Raw genomic sequence first — 21,635 nt, 5'->3', positions numbered from 1 at the left:
CACTATAATCATTGTCTGCATGGCAACAAGGCATCACGCAGCTTGCAGCAGGTCAGAACCCAAACCATGACTTTAAAGATGGGGACAAAAAAAAAAGGAAAAAGATAAAAAGGAATAGCATCTGATACAGAATCATAGAATCATAGAATAGGAAGGGTTGGAAAGGACCTTAAGATCATCTAGTTCCAATCCCCCTGCCATGGGCAGGGACACCTTGCACTAAACCATGTCGCCCAAGGCTCTTTCTAACCTGGCCTTGAACACCACCAGGGATGGAGCATTCACAGCTTCCTCGTGCAATCCATTCCAGTGCCTCAGCACCCTCACAATAAAGAACTTCTTCCTTATATCTAACCTGAACTTCCTCTGTTTAAGTTTGAACTCGTTACACCTTGGCCTACCACTCCTTCCCCAGCATCCTTGTAGGCCCCCTTCAGATACTGGAAGGCTGCTATGAGGTGTCCACGCAGCCTTCTCTTCTCCAGGCTGAACAGCCCCAACTTTCTCAGGCTGTCTTCATGGGAGGTGCTCCAGCTCCCTGATCATCCTCGTGGCCTCCTCTGGGTTTGCTCCAACAGCTCCATGTCCTTTTCATGTTGAGGACACCAGAACTGTAGACAGTACTCCAAGTTAGATCTCACGAGAGCAGAGTAGAGGGGCAGGATCACCTCGTTTGACCTGCTGGTCATGCTTCTTTTGATGCAGCCCAGGATACGGTTGGCTTTCTGGGCTGCGAGTGCACACTGAAGCCGGCTCATGTTCAGTTTCTCATCAACCAACACCTCCAAGTCCTTCTCTGCAGGGCTGCTCTGAATCTCTTCTCCACCCAACCTGTAGCTGTGCCTGGGATTGCCCCGACCCAGGTGTAGGACCTTACACTTGGCTTGGTTGAACTTCATGAGGCTGGCATTGGCCCACCTCTCAAGTGTGTCCTGGTCCCTCTGGATGGCATCCCTTCCCTCCAGCGTACCAACCAAACCACACAGCTTGGTGTCGTCAGCAAACTTGCTGAGGCCACACTCAATCCCACTGTCCATGTTGTTGACAAAGATGTTGAACAAGACAGGTCCCAACACCGATCCCCGAGAGACACCACTCGTTACTGTTTTCCAACTGGACATTGAGCTGTTGACCACATTATTGTATAGCACAATGAGACATTTTGTGACTTTTCATTCCAGTGCACGAATTGAGCTGGAGAATGCTAGTACCAAGTGATGTGTTGCAGATTTGGAGCAATCTGTGAAAAAACATCCTGTAGGCTGTTGACTTTGGATAGAATTAACAACTCCAGAGCTGCAGAATACTATCATAAAAAGCTTGGTACACTAACAGATTAATTAAAATTTTACTTTACTGAACAATTACTTTTATTAGTTCAACTCCAACCTCATTTTATTCACCTCTTTCTATGTATCCAATTAATATAATATGAGCAATTAATATTAATCAGATAAAAGATTTGAATTATTGAATCAAATAAATCTTCCACATTTTTCCTCCTCCTAAGTTCTTTATATTGTAGGTGTTCCAGCTGAAGTGAACAAGTATCATTTTGCATTCAACCTTTGCCTCACTTAAATGTCAAGAAAAAAATTATTTTTTTAATAATAAATAAAAAAACATTACCATTCACAGATGTACAAGAATCAACAATTAGTCATTCAAGTTATTATGCAAATCAGATTGTTTCCTCCCCATTTATATTTTAATCATCCAGGAATATCTACAAACATGCAGCATAATGGATACTCTGGACACATAAGAGGCTTTAGTACTGCAAAACCCAGCAATTTCACCATCATTTGCAGTCACAGAAAATGAAGATAATAAATTCACAGTTGCTAAATTCCATTGCCGGTTTTCATTACTGTGCTCATCTTACTGTCTTTCAGATATATATTTGCAAACCAGGTATGAAAGCCAGAGCACATGAAAAACTCTCAGTGATGAAACTGAAATGTACCCTATACTATCTACAGCCCATGTTGGAAGACTGGCTTAAGGCATGCTGCTTATTTCAGCAGACAGGTATGGAATGGCTTCATTCATACTTTGAAATGAAAAAGAACATGATGAAAAAATTGCTTTGAGGAATCATTCAAATTGGGTAGCATAAAAATGGTTATCATGGGTAAAGAGCACCTAAACAGGAGTGAAAGGTAGTGGTCTACTGATTGGCTTTGGAGATCAGTTAGTGCTGGTTTCAGTTAGCTCTTCAAGGGTGACCAGGTAGATAAAGCGAACAAGAAAGGAATTTGAAAACAGTCCTGTTGAACAGAGCTGTGGAAAGCAATGAGTTAAATTACATCACACAGAGACCTGGAGAGATTAGAAATCTGTGCCCAATGAGTTTCTTCTGAAGAAAAAAAAAAAAAAGGCAACCTAATATATCTGGTGAAGGCCAATTAATAACAGATAAAAAAGTACTCAGTCCAGTGGAGAGGTCTGGATAAGACTAATGATATAGAAGTACCAAGGGTGAAAGCTGAAAGTGAATGAGGCAGGGGTTGGCAATGTGATGTGGCTGCAAAACCAGTTTATACAATTTAGGGTTATATTCACAAATACGGCATGACATGGAACAACAAGGCACAGGATTTTGATAGCATGTGTTCAGCTCCCAGAACTTTACTAAAAAAGATGTGGACAAACTTGAAGGAGTTCACAGAAAAGAAAGATAATTTGAAATTAAAGATTTAAAGAGCTGAACAGCCCCAATTTTCTCAGCCTGTCTTCATACAGGAGGTACTCCAGCCCCCTTATCATCCTCGTGCCCTTCTTATGTTGAGGACATCAGAACTGCAGACAGTACTCCAAGTGGGCTCTCATGATTCTTTCATATTTAAGGAGATGTAACTTGAGCTAGGAGAATAATGTGCAGAACTTAACAACATTGAGAGACAGTGTTCCCATGTGCTCATGCAAGGTCCTTTTTATGACAGTTTTCCAGTCAGTTTTAGTAACAGAAATAACTCAGCAACTCTGCCTGTGAAATAACTTGATAAGTAACAAAAAAGCATTATTGTTGCTCAAATATATGTTCATATGTTTACGTTATACAAACATACAATACATATTTCTTGTGTAACAGGAGATACAAATTTACACCAAAGCCTTGGGACAAAAAATTCTTCTACACACACTCTTTGCAAGTATAGCCCTTGAAGGGAAGTGTATTTTTAATAGATACAGGGATATTGTTGGACATCTGTTATCTGAAATAATTTCAGAATTTGAGTCATCGTATGCGTCAACTGCAATTCTACAAATACAATCTAATTAATAATTCAGGCCATGAGAAATAAATAGCACTACATATATTGCTATATGGATATAGTTAGTGCAATAATAATTCCCTGTGCCATAAATTAAGACTTTATATAAATTTTGATAATTAACCCTTTTGTATTACCAGAAATGACAGAATATAGGTAATTCAAATGTATAAAGTTATATTGATCTTTGGGAAAAGTTGAGGATCAAAATGGAATATAGAGGAGGCTGAAACCCCTTCTTGCCACTTTACTTAAAACAGTAATTGTTCAAAACCACTTCACAAATATTCCCCAATAAATTAAAATAAAGAAGCAAGTTTTCCTGAGTGCAACCATTGATAATCAAAAGAAGCTGAAGTTTTCATCTCTAGGGACTGCATAAAATTCATGATGTATATCTTTGATATCAAGTAAATGAATGTTCCACAGTGATATGGAACTTTCATTAAAATGTTGAAACATTTTTTAAGGGGAAACAATATACAGTTGTAGTTTGCTTCCCTGAACAATGATTCAATACAAAGCAAGTTTTCATTGAGTTACATATATTTTGTGATGAAATCACAACTAATATTAGAAATACCACAGCAAAAGTTCTCTTGATGAAAGCTTCAGATTGTCCTTGTTTCTCAAGTGCTCAATCCAGTTTATAAATAATCTTTGATACAACAAAGGACACAGACATATGTGTTTCATGTTAAGTTAGATTTTATTTTCATTTGAGAATCATTAAATAAGATGATTTGGAAATGTAACATGGAAGAAAGATAGACGGCATTCCCAGTTTGCAGTGACAAAAGTCCAGGCTTCTCTTGTATTCCTTGAACTAGCTTTTTTTCAGATACACATCAAAATATTTTCCCTTATTTTCTTGTACTTGCTAACAACAAAAAATCAACTATTTCTTATCATAGCTGAGACATTGCACACAGTGTATAGTACTTGCAAGGGCCTACATAATTCAGAAAAACCACCTGCTTGCTCAAAATAATCACCTCTGTCAGGAAGCTAACACCACCTGGGAGGAATAGCATCCATGAAAATATGCAGGCATCCAAACAAGTTATGCAAGGTTAGGCATGGGTGAAATGACAACTAATTTAGAAGTCACCTCACAGTTGCTGAAATGCTCCAAATAGATTATATTTTGCAGGAATCTGAAGGGAAGAGATGGGGAAAGGGGACAGGAAAAGGGAAAATATTCTTTGCACTGGGTCTTGGCATAGGGTTCACTTTAGATCGAATGGTTTAGTTTTACGGTTTGTCTCATTCCTAGCATCAGCTGAGCCTTTGACAAAGATGCCCCAGATGAAAAAGTTCTCTGGGACAATGCATTTCCCAAACCACACCTTCTTTTGGCAGCTTCTTTACAGCACTCCAACCACAGCACCATGCTTTCTCTTTTTCTTAGCCACAGTCCTAAGCTTAGGTCTTGTCATTGGTCTTGCCTGGATCATATCCCAACACACCGAGCAAGGGTCCAGGTGAACAAATTCCCAGAGGACAATTCTGTTTGCAGCCTATACCTTCCATGGGCAGCTCTTTTGCAACTGTGCTCTAATTATGGCTTCGTCCTCTTCCAAACCCCTGGCCTTGGCCTTTGTCTTGGACGAGCCCCATCCCAAAAACCAGAGCCACAGCTCAGATGAAAACGTTTTCCAAGGGACAAGTCCTTATGCAGCCTACGTCTTTCTTTGGCAGTCCTTTTGCAGCTCCACTCCAACTGGTTTTCTGTGGTTATTTTTTCTTGCATCCTAAGAATCCTAAGTGATAGGCTGACCACCCTGGCCATGGTTCCTGCTCCTATCAGAGCTTCCACATTCCTGAGAGGAAAATTCAATTATCAGCTGTTCATTTTCTTAGAGGATTTTCCTGACTCCTACACACACTTATCCCACAGTTTCTCTTTTTCTCTTAACTGCATTTTCATTCCTAAATATAATCTCTAGCATAAAGTAAGCCTAGACACTGCCCTCTTCATCTTACTCAGAAAAGGATTTACTCCACAGGGAAATATAGCTTACAGGGTTGTTTTTTTCAGACAGCCTTTCTCCTGCACCACTCAAGCTGTTGCTCTAGGCATTTTCTCTCAATCTTTAGAGAGCTGTTAAAGGAACTGAGTGGCACAAAAATAATTGTTTCTTTAGGAATTTTTCATCTTCACTGGTGTGTTTTTTCTAAGGTTCATTTTAGGGTTTGGGTTAAGGTTATTTTTGACTGAAAGTCCGGAGCTAAGTTTGATTGCATCTGGGCAGCAGTTGACAAAGAAATCCATGGGCAGACTTTAATATTCTCCTCAGAAGAACACTGAATCTTTGCATGAAGCGCCATCCTTGGCACATGCATCAGCCAAGCATTTGGGTTTAGAAACAAAGGGAACACAGAGATGAAGTTGTAGTGGGGCTACAATGTACGCTCCAGTGTTAAGAGCTGATGCTACAACTGGAGAATGGCATAGTATTTATCTAAGCATATTTCTGAATGGAGAGGTTTTCCTCTCCTATGGCCCAAGCTAGGCTTAGGGCACACAATTAAGGTTATGTTTGTTGAGGAAAAGAAGAAGCCCAGACATTCAGGGGGACAAGGTCTGGAAAGAGGCTGCCAAAGGAAACTGGGAGTTCCAAAAAACAGTTTTTTGGCTGATTTTCAGTATGGATAAAGTTCATCTGGCCTTTTGTGACACTCAGCTGAGGTGTAGGATTTGGAATTAAGGCTTTGGTTGCTGATGTGAGAAAGAGAAATCCTAGAATGACACTTCAGAAGCATCTTTTGAAGTAAAGACTAATGTTAAAATTCTTTTCTTACAAATATTGATTGTTTTTGATTGGAGTGCTAGCCCTGTCCTAGAGATCAGACTAGAGTTATTGCCTAAGGCTAGGGCTGAGAGAAAGAAATTTCAGAAGTGCACTTGCAGGAGGACTGGGAATGGACTGCCGAAAGAAACTGAAATTCTCCCATGAGGAACTTTTAGTCATGACTGGGCTGGCATGCTTTTTTCTGAGGCTTACTCTGCATTAGTGTTTGTGTTGAAAGAAACATAATAATTCATTTGAACATGTAAGTGGTTTTCATGTGTAGATTTTTACTAGCCTTAAATAACTTGTAGAGTAATGATGCATTCATGTGCTTGCATGATACCATCATTAAGGATACCTCGTGTTGATCACAAACTTGCAGACTAGGCATATATTCACTTAGGTTAAGTGCAAAAAGTGTGGAGGAGAAAGCTACAAGGTCCTTTCTAAAGGAATGGCCTTTTTTTTTTCCCCCCATTTTCTAACATACAGCAGCAAATGCTTTCATCTTTTCATGTCATTATTTTGACAATGAAAAACATACATGTTCTTGTTTTTCATGATCCTGTTTTCTTCATCCTCTGTTGCATTATATACCTGCTCACACACACACAAGTCTGCTCCAGGATTTTCTATTGAGACCTGTAACAACTAAAAAGCCTTAGAATCACTCCTAGTGGTTAGAAGTAACTGAATGTTCAGTTCAGTGACTTTCAAGGAAATAATTTCTATATAATTATTCTACACAATTATTTAATTGTATAATTTCAGTCATGCTCACCATTTAATTTTAATCATATTTAATCATAGAATCCCAGGTTACAGTATCTATGTGTTTATGTGTGCTACATGATACAGCAAAGCATTAAACCAACAGCCTTAGAATTGTAAATGTAGCACACATGACATAGCTTATATTTCAGGGAACATAAATACAACTTTTTTGTTGCTTCTGGCTGCATGGATAAGCTTCCATAAACAAACTGCAGATGGCTGAGCAATGTTAGCCTGAGCATGTCTATTTAGGAGGTCTTTTGTAATAAAAACCTCCTTTCTCAGGGAGAGGCTTATGCCTTCGGCTCTCCTTAGTATGAGCCAGAATCTAATTTTCATAACTTGAAGGAGCTCAGTTATTGTGGGGTTTTCAGTTTAGTTCACTAAGAGCAACAGAGACTCACATCCAAGTATGACCAGACAGGTTAGTGCATTGATACTATGACTTGATTTCTTGTCTAGGTATGAGCAAATCAGTCTAAGCAAAATAAGGGGCCTCTCTGAAAGGCTCCGACATAAAAAGGATGGTTATAGCAGTATTGATTATGGGAATAATCCTAACAACATTGCACTGAGAGCTCATATTTGGTTTGCTGCTTTGGACTACTTCCCATGAAGCTGACCCAGTTTATGCCTATGTTGCTTACTGCTTCCTTGAGCATAGCATCCACTTAGCAAGTCAGAATTCAGACCACTGCTTTGCATTCTGTGTCAGGCATCACTTGAAATCCTCTTCCACCTTCTGCATGACAATTTTTTGAACCTGAAAGCAGTATTTTGAGTAAAGTGTATGAGCTTGTTACTTCCCAAATGACTGTCGTCAACCTTCCCATTCCACCTCTTTTCATTATTTAAATATACGTACGTGTACACAAAATACTTAACATCCTTATATTCAATACTGTATATATTCAAACAAAAGCATAATGTGTATGTGCTGTGCTCCATGTACAAAATAAATCCTATAAAATTGCACAGTCTCCCTGGACATATCACTAACAATTACAATGAAGATATTACACAATGAGAAAACATGACACTGCAGCATTCAGCTACATGATATTGAAAAGTTCCTCAGATTGTTTGCTTATTGCCTAGAGCATAAGACTGAGCAAACATAGGTATGTGGTACATTCTGTTGTTCTTCCTGCATACGAGTCCTGTGGATTCTATTCTGTAAATCTATGCATACCCAGCTATGTGCTAATCACAGAAGCAGAAGTATCACAATAGAAACTCTAAACAGATGTTAACAGCTGGAAAAAAGTATCTGTGCCATTTTCAAGCTCTTGCCTGTTCGGTATTAATGAGAAGTAGAGATATCTCCTGAGATACATGAAATTTTTAAGAATAAATATGAATTTTATCAGATGCTATATTTCATGTTTTATAGGTTACAGAAAGTAACTTTCTCTTTACATAGATGTGGAGGTAGGTAAGCAGGAGTGTCAGCTGAGGGTAATCAAAGTTTGACGGACTTTGTTCACATATCAAGCTCACTCCCTTCTCACTGCCCATTCTGGGACATCAAGCAAGTAAATTTAATTCTCTGTTTTAATTCATGTGGCTCTGTGTATAGGTGTGGATAAGGATTTGGTCTACAATTTTTTTCCTTTTTTTTTTTTTCCTTTCCTGAGTAACAGTAGTGTTGTGTAGTACTGTAACACCAGACTGTAACACCAGATTACAACAGAAAAACTATTTGGGGGCTGTGCTCATTGCACCCAGGAATCCGGTTGTGCAGGCCTAAGGCAGTATCTGTACAAATGCTCTAAAGAAGTGATTTAATCACTATACTGTATCACTGGAAACAGCCTAAAAGAGATTTACCCAGGTCGTGAGAGTGGTCATACTTATACTTTATCAGGGCACAGGCTTGTCCATACATTTGCCCTTTGGCAACAGGGCTATCACTAGAGCTGTAGCTGCTGGATTAAAGGAGATGCTGTTAGAGTCAAATCTTGTTAAGGGCAAAAAGCAACATATCATATAAATGAAGCTAAGAATGTATTTTTATTCCAGTTAAAGTTTTAGTAGTCTAGCAGTCTGAATTAAATAATTAATTGTCATGGCCCTCAGTACATCAACAAGTTTTGATTGCTTTGACCTCCACCTATGCCCATGGGTCCTGGAATTGCAGTTAAGCTCCTTGCCTGAATTATGCTATAGGTATATTTGTGCTCAGTTCTGTTCCTGGCTTGTTTTGGCTTGCTGCTTTGCGTATCTCAGATCATCACTAGACTGTAAATAGCACTTCTAATTGTCACCATTCTTACCCTTCTCAGGCCTATGCCTCTGTCAGAAAAGGCATAGATCTTTGCACTGTTGTTCCTCACTTGTTTTCTCTTGTGGGGCAGCCCCATTCTTGTTATTTCCCGATTGTACTACATCAGTCTTTTTCATAATAGATGTAAAATAATTTTAGGAAAAATAAATGTCTAGTATGTAACCGTTTTTCTCTACTGTTATACTCACCCTTCTGATGTTATTCCAGATCCTAGAGGAGAGTGAGTGGGTGACTGGATAAGCACCCAGCTGCTGGCTGGAGTCAACCCACTGCAAGCAGAAAGGGAAGGTCACATAGCACAAGCACAATTCATTGCTACTGTTCTAGTTTCACCATGTGTCTTTAAAAACGTTTCTGGCTTTTTTTGTTAGCTGCTGACCCAAGAGAACTTTTTACTAGTCAGACTCAGTTCTACACCAAATTAGTCAGATACGTGGTGATAGCTAGGAAGAAATTGAGACTTTCTTCCCATCCCAGAAAAAGCTTTGCCTACTAGGAGGAAAGAATGAGTATGGAAGGAGATCTCTGCTTCTGCAGTGCCAATCAGCTTACCCCTTTACATATTCCCTAAGGCTCTTTCTTAGAGGAGATCAATATCCTACCCAATCTGATGTCAGGACGTGACTGTTAGCTTAGATTGTGCAAAAGAATAGTCCACAGACATTTTCCTTCACTTCCAGTACACTTCAACAGGGACAGCCAGAAAAGCCCCCAATTATTAGTTTTTGTGGTGAAAAACACTTGCATTGATATGCCCCCATCCTTTTGTAATCCTGACAAGGCATAAGTGGCTGCTGAAGAGCCAAGGCACAGAGATGCACCTTATTTTCTGTGAAAACAGTAAAAATACACATTTTCTATCCAAGCGTTGTCTATTCTGTTTCAGACTAGGATGGTTTAGTGTCCTGTGCTGCTCTCCCTCATTTGTGCGTCAGGTAAAAGAGGCTGCTCTGACCCACCATGAAAGATCTGTTAATATGCCACTAAGAACTCTTCCAACACTTGTACGTTAAGTACATTACTAGGTTTTATAGGATGAAAATAAAGAGTAAGAAGAGCAAAGAATAAGTGTTTTTAAGGAAAACTTGTCTACAGCGGTTATCGATTGAGACATGCTTCAAATCACTAGTTTAGCACAACCATCTAATATTCACTCACAGATGCTGCCACCTAGAGTCCAACATTATGACATTTTGAAAACAGAATAGCTTTCAAGCAAAATGACTGCATTTGTGTGGTTATTTTAAAAAGCAGAAGAAGGTGGAAGTCTTGGTTTCAGGGGAGTATGTGGCAGGAAAAGGTGAAAGAGCTGATAAGCAGGTAGCAGGTCATCTTAATCCTGAATTTTATAATGTCTTCCTTATAAAATCTGTAATGGACAAAAGCAGATATTATACGGAATGGTGGAATGGTTAGGAAAGCAAGTCGGAACAGCTATTCTGTACATTTACCAGAATACATTAAAAACATATTTATTTCCAGTTCAATTTTCAGGTCTGTAAAATAACGGTCAGCAGACTGGGAGATGTTCTAGTTGAGCAGCCTTGCCTTCAGTTTTGATGAAAAAGCCTGCCAGTTTTCAAGAAAGACTTAAAGAAAGTATATTTAAGCTTCTCTCTCTCCACCAGTAGAATACTGCAGAAGACAAAATAGCCCCATGAGGTAGCCTGACTGGAAAACCAAGACAGTCTGGAAAATGAGCTATCCTGCTATGCTTTAGAAATTGCAAACAGCAGCAACCCAGTTTCTCAGCTAACCTGAAGGAGCTGGCAGCATTTGCTACAAGATGCCTAATTCAGTGCCTGGACTCTCACACTGTGTGCAATTTGTTTAGAAATGAGCTATGAACTCAGATCTCAATTTGCACAACAGGATATGGTTTGATTAAACGTGTCCGGATGCATTTGTAATGGGAGTACAGATTTCAATTAGGAGTAAGCAACAGTCATTGCAAGGTAATAGTTTTTCATGCATGTTATAACAAGCTGAATTGGGGCAAGAAATAGAATATGATGGAAAAGTCTCTCATTTCTTTCTATGCTCTACAACATTGTTACTGCTGCTTCACATTCATGCACTGTTTTTTTTCCAACTTAGCCTTATCATTCTTTCCTTTCCCTTTGCTGGCCTGTTGTCAAAGCGATGGTTTCTAGTTCCACTGAGCTCTGAATGTGCCCATGCTCTCAGAAATAGGCTGATCTGCAACTCTTCTGCCTGTTAGTGAATGAAAGTGAATAGATCTTTACTATATTTGGTTGCTGAGCCAGGAGGCTTAAGCCAGTTGTTTCCATGCTGTTGGTGGGGATACTTCTTGACTGAACTAGCTACCACTCCCTTTACTTGGCTCATGCCTATACTGTGTGGTGGAGAACAGGCTTGAGAAGACAGTGTCTGTTCACTGAGCCCCACGATCCTCACAGCTGGTGGTAGCTGAAGAAGACCCAGCTCCCAGTGCTTCTTGCTCAACAGCTGATTAAGCCTCACTTACACCTAATCTGTCAGCCTGCGTCTAAAAGAGTAATTTCACAGAACCATGCACATTAGGATTCTCTCTTCTCCAGGAAGCTCTATAGCTTGGACTGGTTTGACACCTTAGTGTAAAATTGAGGGTTTACAGCATGGGTAGTAGTCAGCAGTGTTGTAATGAGTGGACTCAAACTTCTGTTGCCTGTAGTAAAGACAGGCTACTGCCACAGAGACATGTGCCAAAGCACAACTTGCAAACATGCAGCTAAATTTTCTTTCAACCAAACAACACTAGAAAGAGTGTTAACAGTGCTGGACTTTGCTTGGATCTGTGCCTTGGTCTTGAGTAGTTTTATTTTCTCAGAGAGCAGTAACTTAAGACAGTGGTCAAAGTAGGTATGCAGCTGTTTCTGAATAGAATGCTGGTCCTTTGGTAAAAAATATCTGCCAACTGTGGGTTAAGCGCCCTGATTCCTCCTGTGAAAAAAATAGGAATGCTGAATGCAGAAGGTGGGAACAAGGCAAAGCAGCTTATTCTGTCTGCTTCCTTCTAGGGGCTTTGTAAATAACCATTACTGATATAAATAATAATCACTTGTGACAGGCAAGAGTAAGTTTCTAACATATGTTTTGCAGGCCTGCTGTCAGGAAATCCATTCAGCCCATACAATATCCTCCAGTGGTTGCAAGGAACAGGACAAGGAGGGTAAGTGTTCATGTTAGTAAAGCATCAACAATTCACCTGATACTTTCCTTGTGGGAACTGGGTGAAGATGGAATGTCAGAGATAGCAGCTATTCCCTTATCCTCCTAATCTCTTAAAAAATTAAACACCCTAAGAGTACTAAATGTAATAAATCATACAAGCTGATATATATACTTATACTCCTGATAAAACCAATATTGCCACTGCCATTTCAGAGTCACATCCCACTTTGAGGGGTATATAAGCCCTGAAATGCAACAGATGTGTCTGCTTAGTTATGTCACTTACCTGAAGTGCTCTTCTCCTCACTACCTGTTGGCGAGCATCTAGCTGAATAATTTGCTTCCTTACAAAGCGTATAAATGCCCACAAGGAACTTTAAGGGACATGTCAAAGAGTCCTACTTTAGCAGACTCTTTGTTCCACATAATAGGCACCCCAGAGAATGGAGAGGAGACAAACTGAATAAAAAGAAGTTTGACTGGGCAATGATTAATGCACATGTCTGGGTAGAGGGGTTTTTTTCCTCATCTATCATTGTGGTGGTTGGTGATGTTTATTATCATATAGAAATCTGGCCTGTTCATGGCATAATCAGTGGATGGATTGCACATGCTCAGCCTACTCCAACCTACAGAACCAGTCTGCGTCAGTTTGCACTGTACTGGAAAACTCCGTTTGCATACACTGCCAATACACTGGCACAAACAGCATGGAAACGACTCACAGGCAATGCACTAGTTATATTTTTGCCAAATGGGGCAATGGATTGGCAATTTTGTTGCACCTGCCATAATATTCAGGCCAGCTTTCTCTTCTGCAAACGAAAGCAGTTTTCCAGACCAGATGAATTTAAAAGGAAACATGACAAATTCTGCCCATTCATTCCCTTCACATATTTCTGTTCACTAATTACAGTATGCTCATCACTATTTTATTTATTTCCTGTAGAGTAGGGTAAGATTTGGTGCCTTTTTGCACCACTGATCTGGATAGCTATTGGCAAACCATGGAATCAAGCAGGCTACTAAGATCAAACCCCTATTCTACAAGAACAGCACAAAAATAAGTAGTTGCCTAGCCTGGACTGATCACTAGTCTCTTGCTTATACTTTATTTGACGGAGTCCTAGTCTGAGTGTAAATTTCATTCTTTGAAATGTACAGAAAAACTCTGGGGAAACAGTTGGCGTTTAGAGTATGGATAAAGAAATAGAAAGAAGGAGAAAGTGGGACGCACAGGAAACATTTGCAAAGCCTCAGCATATTCGCATGAAGAATTAACATTAACTGTAACAGGAAGGAACTAACTATATCCCAGAGACATCTCTGACTACTTCAGCAAAAGAGAATGGGAGGACAAAATGCTGATAAGTTGCAGTCACATGAGATCAACTTAACCTGAAAATCAGTCACAGGGGAAAAAAATTTAAAAGATATAGGCGTGTTTCTGAAAAGCACCCACCTGTATACTGTTTTCCAGGATCACAAAGCACATGATATACTTTAGATAAGACTGTCAGAGGCCACAAGCAAAACAAGTCTTAGTGAAATATAGGGTTATTAGACCAGACAATATCACTGAAGGCATTTCCTTAAGAGGGTATTTCCCTTGTGTCTGAAGATGAAACCTCACCTGCAGATCCTCCATTCTGCCCAACTTCCTAACCCACCTCTAGCCCTCTCCGCATCCTGCTGACCACTTATGGAAACCCTCTAGAAGGATGTCAAAGACTCACAGATCAGCAGCAAGCCTGAGTCTCTGATATGTAGTGTGGATGAGTTCAGAGCAACTCAAGCAATCAGTAGGCTGACAAAGAATGCTTTAAATTGCCTTTGTGATGCTTCTATTCAATTTAAGCTAAGCTGTCTGACTTAGCACTGACACGCCATCAGGGAAAGATGAGAGGCAGGGGAGCCAATGGAACAGTTTTGAAACAGAGCACTCTTACACTCCCCTTCCTCTTCATACTCTCATCAGCCCCCCAACTAATATTTCCTATGATTTTAATTTATATTGTAATACTATTTATAAAATATGCTCTTGCATACTTTTATAACAGATCTCCATATTCAATCCTTTTTCCAGAATTAAAACTAAGAAACAAGGAAGCACAAATATGATGGAATTAATGCAGTGATAGGCTTAACATGTAAAATCCAAAAGGTAGCTGCCTGGGAGAATTAAATGTCAGCAGACATGAGCAGTGGTAAATTCTTTTCACAACATGCAGACAGGCTTTAATGTTTTAAATTGGAGCACATTCAAGTTTTAGGTGAGGGGTTTGTGGGGGTTGTCTTTGGGGAGATTGGGTGATTTTGTTTGTTTGTTTGTTTAGAGAAAAACAGAAAGTATCTCTAAGATTGCGTACTGGAAGAAATATTCATTTCCCTTCGTTGTATAGGATCAGAGAAGAGAGTACTAGGTCTGTGTCCCCAGCAACTCTTGTCTGCTTCCACTGAGCAATGCCAGTGCTGCTGCGTTCCATGTGGCAGTATAATGAAGTTCTTTAGAAACTCAGACTGCCCATATTTTTTCAGCATATCATTTTTTAGTGCTGCTCTAGATAATGGTTTTGATCTATAATTCCTGTGTCATTAAAAGCCATTGCTGTTCTCATACTTACCACCAGCAGTTGAAATCTGCTAAGCCAATGGCCACTCTGGTGTGTTTGCCTGGATGCATGGCAGGGGTTTTTCAGCAGTTAGCCTTTGGAACTTACTCATGATTCAACAAAGCTGAAAGATGTCTGACTTTCAGCTAACAGACAGAGGCAGGGAGCATTTTTCATGGGATTGGAAGGCAATTTCAGTGAGATTGCAGCCATACAAAAGAAAACATAGCCATGTTTTCTTCAGAAAGATAATTAATATATGAGGACATTTCACAGACATATACTCCTTCTGCCCCCCACCCTCAAGGAAAGGGCTTCACTGCCCACGTGGCTAAAAAATCAGAGGCAAATCCTACTCTGGGTTTACGGAGCCATTAGCTCCCCACTAAGTCTACACCTGTTTGACTGTGCTTAAGGTGAACTGAAGAACAGTAGAACAATGTTAGTGCCTTTTGGGCTTGCCATAAGGGGAGCTGAGATGATCAGTATTATATTCCTGATAAGCACTCTGTCAAGAATTGAAATATATTATAAAAGATGACCAGCTTTCTGCTCTAAGCCAGCTGTGCGTGTTCAACACTCACAGCTTTACTACTGTTGACAATGCAGGAAGCAAATAACGCTTAAATGCGGAGCATCTCATACATCTTGAGTAACTGTAGACTGCATGACCTGGATCAATTCACTCCTACTGGGAAGCATGGACAAAATATAACTCTGCAGGAATTATAAATTCTGTCTTTTGATCCAAAGGAATGTCTGTGGCAGATTATGCATTTTAAAAGATTTAAGAAAATTTTCATCTCTTCTCTGGGGATGTAAATCTTTCCATCGTACAGTTGTATGATTTTGCCCAACATCTGTGGTCTCAGATTTCCCTTTCTGTTCCTCTTATACAATGCCAATCCGTTTGATTTGGCAGTCATACTAGTCACCTCAAAAGCCATTCTAAGGCAGCTGGTTGGTTATGGAAAACATAAGAAAAATAAAAACAGCAAACAAGAGCCTGGAAGGGAACATGTTTACTACCTTGGGGATCTTTCGTTTTATATAAATAAGCAATGCAATTTAGATTCACTGAATGTCAGAATTCAAGCTTTGGTTCTAATTTGCAGATGTTACTTCACGCAGAAAAGCAAACGTGTTTAAGTGGATAACTTTTGATTTCAGAATTAAGTCATAAATTTATAAATGGTGTGAATTTTCCTCTAATTTAAGCAGTCTTCTCTATTGCAAATTTATTTTCTGTAATACAGATGTTTGAGTTTCTGAAAGGTTTGGCGATAAAAAGCTGTACTACCAGCATTGAGCTTCGGCTACTCAAATTCCTTGGCATTTAAGTCATAGCTTTCTTCTGTGCAAAATCCAGGAGTAAAATACTGGAACTTATTTATAAATCATCCAACCTGCTATCAGTTGGATGGTTATAAACCATGCCTTTCATTTCTATGCACTATGTTTTCCAGTCCTCCTAAAGACTATTGCCTCAGCTTCCTGCATTCTTGTCATGTAAACTACATATCTCAAAGCCCCACTGCACGACAAAAATATAGATAGAAAACTAAAGCTCATCATTCTGGGGCTAAGCTCGGATTTTGCTGAACATTAGGGACCACTATTGCTTGCCAAATTGCCAAGGAAGTTAACTGCTGAGTCTGTGTTTGTGGCTCCTGTTTGCAGCACTCCAGGTCACTGCACTCCTGAAATGCCAGTTAAAAGGCAAACAGAAACCAGACACAGTCATCTCCCACTATCATGCGAAACCTTCCCTCAGCAGGTTCCTTCTTATAAAGCTAAATGTGCTCCCCACATGCCTCCCAGCCACAGCTAAATTAGCTCATGAACAGCATTATCAACACACACTCCTGCCCATGCTGACCTCACAGCAAACTCAAGTAAAATAATAAGGAATTTCAAAGAAACAGAGAATATTGGTTACAAATTAAACAGACACTTCTCAATTTTAGCTGGTGTGATAGTCTTAGTGAGTGATGAATAATCAAATGCAATTGTCTTTCCAGAATACATTTAAGCTGTTCTAAGCAGGTTTGTTATGGATTCTCATGGCTAAATAATGCACAAACTTTAATAATTTCCTGTGATACTGCTTTGGAGGAAATACCAAAAGACCAGTAGAAACATCTACCATCTGCAAGCTAAACCTGAGCAGTGTCAGTGCAGCTTTGATGAAAAGCCCGAGAGCTTGTTAGCACATTCTCAGCTGTGAGCATTCCAATTACAACAGGGAAGATTAATATCAACTTCAGTCACCTGAAAGTTAGTTGACTACTTTAAAAAGAGTAACCTTAAGCCCTATATGTATCAAGGGAATGAATAAGGTACCTCCAGAGGGTAATTCATCTCATCTTAAACCTGGTGTTTTAGACAAGATGAATCTCTCCCTGCAGACACTTGATTCATTTCACTGACTACAAAACTCAGAGTTTAAACTTAGACAACTTCCAAGATTACAAATCAAGTAGGATGAAGATTGCATAAAACATCTAGTATCTGAACTCTGTTATCAGATATCTACATAGGCATTTTCACTGGGAATATATGTCCAGAAACACCTAGAAAAAGCAAATCCCATAATGGCAGTCAGGTTCTGGGTGCAGGTTTTTCAGAATCCAGCACCATCAGTAGTTACTAGTATCTGAAGACATTATATAGTGCTATACAATACATATTAGCCTTCAGTAAAAAAGCATGATTTTTGAAAAATTCTGCTAATGGACTCTTTATATATCCTGTCTTAGACACTGCAAAATAAGCAAACATAAATTTCCAAGGAGAGGAGTTGTTGACAAGGCTGCAGTAGTTAGAAAAACCAAAGAAAGCAAAAACTCTACATTTAAAGCACACAATTTATTTGTACTTTTACTATTTTAAATGTATTATTCATTTTAGTATTATCATGTTTGGAATTCTTCATATATAAGACAAGGTAATACTCCAGTTTTCTTATACAGCAAGTGCCAAAAGTACTGACACCATAAGTATTGCCACGAGAGAGGGAATAAGCATGTAACAAAACAAGAACACAGAGGTGTTATGGAAGAAGTCAGGGAATTGGCTCATGAATACCTCAGACTGATAAGTTGTTAACTTATCATGTTAATTAACTGGTTTTACCCTTTCTGTTAAAAGGTTGACCATCCCCTCCAGTCTTTTTGTCACTGAGACCTGACAGGAATTGAAAATTTGATTTCTGATCGCAACATTTGGGGGCCATCTTAGTAAACATTTTTCTCTTATCCCTGTGTATAAAATGGAGATAATGGCTAGGATTCAGCCTGATGTTAAGAAAGCTGGAGAGTAATTCAGTTGCTCAAGAACAGACATCTAGTGCATATACACTGCTTTCAGCTATTCAAAACATCTGCATATGGCTGGTAAATATGACACAATGCTTGAAGAAGACACATGCTTCTACAGTGGCAGCAAGAGAACAGAGGAAATATCCCACAAAGCTTAAATGACACTAGGGATCTACATAGATGTAATGAATCCTTCCAAAAGGTAGGTGCGTAAAAGCATGCTTCTTCCTTAAGCTCTCATTACAACCAATAAAAATCTAATCAGCATAACCAAAGGAGCCTAGAAAGCATCATCTCACTGAGTAGATACGGACACCCTGATTTAGTTGTCCATCAGTAGACGCATTATTTCAGATGTCGTAAGGTATTTAAGGCTCATGGCTGCCAAACATGATACAGGACTTGAGGAAGACCAGTGTCATTCTGGAGCAGTGGCTGTAGGCCACCAGGGTAGCTCTCTGGTATCTCAAATAGCACTATCTGTGAGACCACCCCTCATAGCTGGTTACCTGAAGCTTGTTCTGGGCTCCACTGACTATTGACTAGATGCTCATTTTGGTTGCCTAAGCATAAGAACCTAATATTATTTCAGATGTCTAAAGGTCTTCCATGTGACTTGCAGAAATGCTAAGGCCTCCCTTAGGTCTTTTGTCATATTTACCAGATCCATGCAGATATTCTGGATATTTTACAGCATCTCAAATGGCTCTTCTTTCCTTTATTTAGGTAGCTGAATCAAGCCCTAGTTCTCCACTGACTACAGAGGCATCTTAGACATCTAGTGCACCCTACCGGTACCTACATGGAGGCGACCTATTTAGGTACGTTAATCTCAAACTGAATCCCATGCAAGGTTCCTTATCTAATACTTAAAATTAATTAATTCAAATGTTGTTAGAACAGGAAAAAAAACAGCATGAAATGCTCAGGGACTTTCATTTGAGGGCATTATTCAAGAACACTATGCTGTTGCTAGTAAGAAGAATAAAATTTGTATTTGTGTTACGGGAGCCAATGTTATGCACAGAGTGTCAGTTGCACACCAGTGTAATTGTTGGCTCTTCCTTAGGCAACAGTGCATTGCTCCATTTCTAAAAACTGAGTAACAGTTTTGCTACTTTGCACCATCACAGCTATTAAGTACTCTTTTTCCAGAAGTGAGCCTCCATTTCATTCTGTGATATATATAGCCAACAAAAGGGCAAACCTCTGCCCCAGGAACTTAGGACAGGAGACAGCAGATGGAGGCTGGTTGTAATAGAGGAAGCACAGTGAAAACATGACACAGCTTTATGACATCAAGTGCTCTCTGTATACCAGCAATCTGTTAAGTTCTGTAAGAAAGTATAATTTCTATGAGAAACTGATCTAAAAGCTTTTTATTTTAAAGGAAATTTTTAAAAACCTATCTCAGAAACAAAAACAGAGTTAAACAGATTTTTTTTTTTTAATTGTAGATTTTATCTAGATTATACCAGAAAACACATAACTCTTGACATGATTTCCCACTCCAGAATAAAGGGATAGGAGAGATGAATTCATGCATTCTAAGGAGGGGGGGAGCAGAGCAGGAGAAGGAAGGGGTTCAGTTTCCTCTGTGTTTTTTCATTAGACTGGCACTATATTAAAAGATGGTGACCTTTGTAAGGAAAGAGTTAATCATGTGATATCCAAAAAACGGAGAGGATGTGACATGTGGAGAAAATAGAGGGTAAAATCTCTACAAACTAATTTTCAGAGATTTAAAGTTTTCCTGGAAAAAAAAAAGCAGTGCGATAATAATTATACTGTGCAGAAGACCAAAATTTAAGGGCTATTTTTCCTACCTAAATATTTGACTCTTTAGTTTCCATGGTTATCATTTGAGAACCTAGGGAAATTTTTTTCTCAAATCTAATATTTGCAGATGCAAATTTAGCAGAAGAAGATTTGGATTTATTTTTATTTCTTTTTTTGCTGTGTTTGTTTCTAATAGAAGCATGAATTTGCTTCTCAGCATGCAATGGCATTTCATAAAGATCCATCTGAAAGATAGTAGAGTTTTTTTATCCTAGCACATCTGTGCTATTTGCAGTGTGTGCAACATGAAGGCACCCTCTAACAAAATGACACAGAATGGAACGGATTAACATGTTGAACTAAAATAGAACACAGTTGTTCTGCTTGAGCATGCCTATAATTTCAGAGGCTTGGGGCAGGACTGAGCCGAAACAAAAAAAAACCAAAACATATAAAACTCACATTAACCCTTTGAATGCTTTCTCCACAAACACTTTTACTACTTTGAGTTCATTTAATTAGTTTTCTAGAAAGATGTTAAAATTAACTTTTCAAATAATTGTATTGTTCAGTTCATAGAAGAAAAACCAAAGTGTAGGATTGTTTATTTAGCCTACAAATGCAAACAAATTTTGGTAAGAGCAGTCAGGAAATGGATTAACAAATGAGACACCAGAACACAACCAGAAGTATTGAGGAAACTGCAACTTGGCAAGTTACCACACATTAGCTGAGACGTGACGATTGACCACTGCAAGCTTCCAGCCTGTGCCAACTGCAACATAAGATACAGTTGTTCCAACATTGAGTTTAGTTTCTTCAGTTGAAGAGGGTCAGAGCACATTCATCCCACAGATATTATCATGCTTTTTGGCTGTGTCTCAACTCAGAGAACCTGAATTAAATATAGTTTGAAGCTGTCTACCTTATTAATATAATTGGATTGATTTACTAGGGAATTCAGAGTCACAATACATTTCAAATAATCACATTAGATCAGATCTTGAAATGTGTTGATCACCTTCAATTTCCTTTACTCACATTTACAAATGATCACATCTCTGAATCATATCAGGTCTGAATCATTTGTGATTCATTTTTCCTACAAAACAACTTAACCGCATGTAAGACCACGAGTAAGAGAGAGATCTCCTACAGTGGTCCAGACCATGGATATTTCAGATAATCAAGTCTCATAATTCTCCATTGGAAAATTCCAACTGAAAACCAGTTCAGTTGTTTGCCTCATAACTCACATCCAGAATCTCACTGTTCTGGGGTTTTGTGCCAATTTTGTCTCTAACATAATTCTAGCTTCTCCCTGTTTATCAGTTTTTTAACTTCTGATTAAAGGCTTAAGCATATTTCAACTTTTTAAACTGGACAAGACAGATCCCTCCTCCAAAACAGATCTCCATTCCCCTCTTCTCATAAATTGTACCTACAGATCTTACAAGGTTTTTTTCATTTTTAACTTGGACACTTAGAATTGTACATGATTCTGATAACCAGTGTCTTTCACTGTGGCATTAACACTCCCATCCTTACCAGAAATATATTACCCCAAGCACCCTTGCATCATACTGATCCTTTTCAAAAATATTACACATTTTTAG

This window comes from Strigops habroptila, chromosome 6 (assembly GCF_004027225.2).
Source record: "Strigops habroptila isolate Jane chromosome 6, bStrHab1.2.pri, whole genome shotgun sequence".
Taxonomy (NCBI): Eukaryota; Metazoa; Chordata; class Aves; order Psittaciformes; family Psittacidae; genus Strigops; species Strigops habroptila.
The sequence above is the reverse complement of the archived record's forward strand: the minus strand, read 5'-3'. Positions refer to the sequence as shown.